The sequence below is a fragment of the Marmota monax genome, unplaced genomic scaffold (genome assembly GCF_021218885.2).
Source record: "Marmota monax isolate L192 unplaced genomic scaffold, Marmota_monax_Labrador192_F-V1.1 WCK01_AAM20220418_F8-fsc00002, whole genome shotgun sequence".
Taxonomy (NCBI): domain Eukaryota; kingdom Metazoa; phylum Chordata; class Mammalia; order Rodentia; family Sciuridae; genus Marmota; species Marmota monax.
In genome coordinates, this window is record NW_026693571.1 from 28,262,899 (window position 1) to 28,268,734 (window position 5,836).

Here is a 5,836-nt window from a genome sequence, read left to right on the forward strand (position 1 = left end):
GAAAGCCAGGAATAATGTGTGACATCATTTATGTTAGTATGACACATCTATTCCTGGCTTCCTTTGTTTTATTTTATACTTTATATGATAGGCTAGAGCTTTTAAATCATGTAATACTATGTTTGCAATTCCTCCAACATGCTGTATTATGAAAATATCATTTGTATCATCCAAGGATATATAGCCCTCTAAATTTTGTGTCACAAATTTGGATTTTTTTTTAATGTTGTCCTTTCAGGAAAGGAGAGTCAAAGATATGTACTAGCTACCATATCATTTGGCAATTCCTCTTATATGTAAATATCCAAAACAAAGAAAGAAACAAACAAACAAAAAAACATTGTTACACAATTGTACATGCATGTGCACGGAAGCATTATTCTTAATAGCCAAAACATGGAACCAATCTGTTTCCACTAGCTGGTGTAGAGATTGATTCTGGAAATGTAAAGGCAGCATTCCTCTGGTGAGCAAACGCCAGGGGACAGGGACGGAGGTGGGGGTGGGGTAAAAGTTTCCCACGATTGGAATATTTTGCAGTCTTTCCCAGGCACTCTTGAGATAACCAATGCATGCTTTAGGAGTCTTGTTAAGGAACTAGGGACCTAATCTGACATGATGAAGATTTGGGTCTATTTCTTCTTCTATTAGGTGCAAGTTCTCTGATTTAATTCCTAGGTCCTCGATCCACTTTGAATTGAGATTTGTGCATGGTGAGAGATAGGGGCTTAATTTTATTTTGCTGCATATGGAGTTCCAGTTTTCCCAGCACCATTTGCTGAAGAGGCTATCTTTTCTCCAATGCATGTTTTTGGTACCTTTGTATAATATGAGATAACTGTATTTATGTGGGTTTGTCTCTGTGTCCTCTATTCTGTTCCATTGGTCTACAAGTCTATTTTGGTGCCAATAACATGCTGTTTTTTTTCTATTGCTCTGTAGTATAGTTTAAAGTCTGGTGTTGTGATGGCACCTGCTTCACTCCTCTTGCTAAGGAGTACTTTGGCTATTCTGGGTCTCTTTATTTTCCAGATGAATTTCATGGTTGCTTTTTTATATGAGGAATGTCATTGGGATTTTCACTGGAACTGCATTAAATCTGTATAGTGCTTTTGGTCGTATGGTCATTAATTCGGTCTATCCAAGAACAGGGTAGATCTTTCCATCTTCTAAGGTCTTCTTTAATTTCTTTCTTTAGCGTTCTGCAGTTTTCATTGTAGAGTTCTTTCACCTCTTTCATTGAGTCCCAAGTATCTTATTATTTTTTTTAAATGTTATTGTGAATGGGGTAGTTTTCCTAATTTCTCTTTCAGAGGATTCGTCACTGATGTACAGAAATGCCTTTGATTTATGGGTGTTGATTTTATATCCTGCTACTTTGCTGAATTCATTTACTAGTTCTGAAGTTTTCTGGTGGAATTTTTTGGATCCTGTAAGTATAGAACCATGTTGTTGGCAAATAGTGATAGTTTGAGTTTTCCTTTTCCTATTTGTATTCCTTTAATTTTTTTTCGTCTGTCTAATTGCTCTGGCTAGAGTTTTAAGGACTATGTTAAAAAGAAGTGGTGAAAGAGGGCATCCCTGTCTTGTTCCAGTTTTATAGGGAATGCTTTTAATTTTTCTCCATTTAGAATGATGTTGGCCTGAGGCTTAGCATAGATAGCTTTTACAATGTTATGTTTCGATTATCCCTAGTTTTTCTATTGTTTTGAACATGAAAGGGTGCTGTATTTTGTCAAATTCTTCTCCTGCATCTATTGAAATGATCATGATTCTTATATTTAAGTCTAATGATGTGATAAATTATGTTTATTGATTTTTGTATGTTGAACAAACCCTGCATCCCTGGTATGAACCCCACTTGATAGTGGTGCACGATCTTTTTGATATATTTTGTATTCAATTTGCCAGAATTTTATTGAAGATTTTTTAAAAATATATTATTTTTTTAGTTGTAGTTGGACACAATACCTTTATTTCTTTTTTTTATTAGCTGTTCAAAACATTACATAGCTCTTGACATATCATATTTCATACATTTGATTCAAGCGGGTTATGAACTCCCATTTTTACCCCGTATACAGATTGCAGAATCACATCGGTTATACATCCACGTTTTTACATACTGCCATACTAGTGTATGTTGTATTCTGCTGCCTTTCCTATCCTCTACTATCCCCCCTCCCCTCCCCTCCCATCTTCTCTCTCTACCCCATCTACTGTACTTCATTTCTCTCCCTTGTTTTTTTCCCTTTCCCCTCACTTCCTCTTATATGTAATTTTGTATAATGATAAGGGTCTCCTTCCATTTCCATGCAATTTCCCTTCTCTCTCCCTTTCCCTCCCACCTCTTGTCCCTGTTTAATGTTAATCTTCTTCTCATGCTCTTCCTCCCTACTCTGTTCTTAGTTGCTCTCCTTATATCAAAGAAGACATTTGGCATTTGTTTTTTAGGGATTGGCTAGCTTCACTTAGCATAATCTGCTCTAGTGCCATCCATTTCCCTGCAAATGTATGATTTTGTCATTTATTAGTGCTGAGTAATACTCCATTGTGTATAAATGCCACATTTTTTTTATCCATTCATCTATTGAAGAGCATCTAGGTTGGTTCCACAGTCTAGCTATTGTGAATTGTGCTGCTATGAACATCAATGTAGCAGTATCCCTATAGTATGCTCTTTTAAGGTCTTTAGGGAATAGTCCGAGAAAGGGGAATAGCTGGGTCAAATGGTGGTTCCATTTCCAGCTTTCCAAGGAATCTCCGTACTGCTTTCCAAATTGGCCGCACCAATTTGCAGTCCCACCAGCAATGTACAAGTGACAATACCTTTATTTCACTTATTTATTTTTATGTGGTGCTGAGGATCAAACCCAGGGTCTCGAACATGCAAGGCGAGTTCTCTACCGCTGAGCCACAACCCCAGCCTATTACTGAGAATTTTTTATTGAGAATCTATGTTCATTACAGATATTGGTCTGAAGTTTTCTTTCCTTGATGTGTCTTTGGTTTTAGAATCAGGGTGATATTGGTCTCATAGAATGAGTTTGAAAGTGTTCCCTCTTTTTTTATTTCATGGAATAATTTGAGGAGTGTTGGTATTAGTTTGTCTTTGAAGGTCTTGTAGAACTCAGCTCTGTATCCATCTTGTCCTGGGCTTTTCTTGGTTGATAGGCTTCTGATGGCATCTTCTATTTCATTGCTTGAAATTTATCTATTTCACTTGTGTATACCGTCCTGATTCAGTTTGGGTAAATGATGTGACTCTAGAAGTTTGTTGATGCCTTTGATATTTTATATTTTATTGGAGTACAAATTTTCAAGATAGTTTCTAATTATCTTCTGTATTTCTGTAGTGTCTGTCTTATTTCTTTTTTCATCATGGATTTTAGTAATTTGAGATTTCTCTCCCCTTCTCTTCGTTAGTGTGGCTAAGGGTTTATCAATTTTATTTATTTTTTCAAAGAACCAACTTTCTATTTTGTCAATTTTGTTTCAATTTCATTGATTTCAGCTCTGATTTTAGTTATTTCCTGCCTTCTACTGCTTTTGGTGTTGATTTGTTCTTCTTTTTCTAGGGCTTTGAGATGTAATGTTATGTCATTTATTTGTTGACTCTTTTTTAGGAATGAACTGCATGCAACGAACTTTCCTCTTAGAACTGCCTCATAGTGTCCCAGAGATTTTGATATGTTGTATCAGAGTTCTCATTTACTTCTCAGAATTTTTTAATCTCGTCTCTGATGTCTTCTGCTATCCATTGTTGATTCAATAACATATTGTTTAGTCTCCAGGTGTTGGAGTAGTTTCTATTTTTTAATTTTATCATTGATTTCTAATTTCATTCCAATATGATCTGGTAGAATGCAGATCATATTTGCTAAGAGTTGCTTTGTGGCATAATGCGTGGTCTATTGTAGAGAAGGATTCATGTGCTGTTGAGAAGAAAATGTATTCACTTGTTGATGGATGAAATATTCTCTCTCTATATATATCTGTTAAGTCTAAATTATTGATTGTATTATTGAGTTCTATAATTTCTTTGTTTAACGTTTGTTTGGAAGATCCATCCAGTGGTGAAAGAGGTGTGTTTAAGTCACCCAGTATTATTGTGTTGTGGTCTCTTGTAATGGAGAAGAGTTTGATAAATATAGGTGCTCCATTGTTTGGGGCATATATATTTATAATTGTTATGTCTTGTTGATGGTTCCCTTAAGCAGTATGAAATGACCTTCTTTATCCCTTTTGACTAACTTTGACTTGAAGTCTACTTTATTCGCTATGAGGATGAAAACCCCTGCTTGTTTCTGCAGTCTATGTGAGTGGTATGTTTTTTCCCAACCTTTCACTTTAAGTATGTGGATGTCTTTTCCTATGAGATTAGTCTCTTGTAGGCAGCATATTGTTGGGTCGTTTAAAAAAAAAAAAAAAATCCAATCTGCCAGTCTATGTCTTTTGATTGATGAGTTTAGGCCGTTAACATTCAAGGTGATTATTGAGACATGATTTGTATTCTCAGACATTTTTGTTTATTTTTGGTATTTAACTTGACTTGGTTTCTCTTTTGATTGGTTTTTCCTTTAGTGTAATACCTCCCTTTGCTGATTTTCATTTCCTCCTCATTGAATATTTTGCTGAGGATGTTCTGTAGTGCAGGCTTTCTAGTTGTAAATTCTTTTAACTTTTGTTTATCATGGAAGGTTTTTATTTTATCATCAAATCTGAAGCTTAATTTTGCTGGATATAAGATTCTTGATTGGCATCCATTTTCTTTCAGAGCTTGGTATATATTGTTCCTTGATCTTCTAGCTTTGAGGGTCTAGGTTAAGAAATCTGCAAAGATCCTAATTGTTTTCTTCCTAATTTTTTTCCTTGATTCCTTTCTCTTATGGCTTTTATAATTCTCTCCTTACTTTGTAGGCTAGGCATTTTCATTATAATGTGCCTTGATGTAGATCTGTTTTGATTTTGTACATTTGGTGTCTTGTAAGCCTCTTGTATTTGATTTTCCAATTCACTCTTCAGGTTTGGAAAATTTTCTGATATTATTTCACTGAATAGTTTATTCATTCCTTTGGTTTGTGACTCTATACCTTCCTCTCTCCCAATAATTCTTAAGTTTGGTCTTTTCATGTTATCCCATGATTCTTGGATGTTCTACTCATGGATTCTTACCATCTTTACTGTGTGATCAACTTTATTTTCAAATGTGTATATTTTGTCTTCATTGTCTGAGGTTCGGTCATCACCAACAGATCTAATCTGTTGGTGATGCTTTCTATTGAGTTTTAAATTTGGTTTATTGTTTTCTTCATTTCAAATATTTCTGTTTTTTTTTCCAGAATCTCTATCTTCTCATTGAAGTAATCTTTTGCTTCCTGTATTTGCTTATGTAGCTTTTTATCTAAATGATATTTTGCTGTCTGTATTTGTTCTGTTATTTCATCCTTTAATTCACAGAACATTTTAATTATGTACATCTTGAAGTCCTTCTCTGACATTTCTTCTGCTATGTTAGCCATAGATTCTAATAATGTAGTATCTTGGTTTGTTTGGACATTTTCTTCTCTTGTTTTTTTCATGTTGTTCATGTGGCTTCCCTTTTAGCAGTGCGGATCTGATGTGTTGCAGTTTTTACCCTGTAGACTTATAGTGTCCCTATGGGGTTTCAATTCCTCTCCTTTAAGGGGGAGATCAATATTAATAGATACCAATACAAACCATATACAACCTTAAACCAAATAACTGCTTTTAAGATGTTTACAGTTTTGTCACAACAGAATGGTGAATTCAGTTATTATCTACAATATAAACAGTAGGTTTGCAAAAGGGTCAA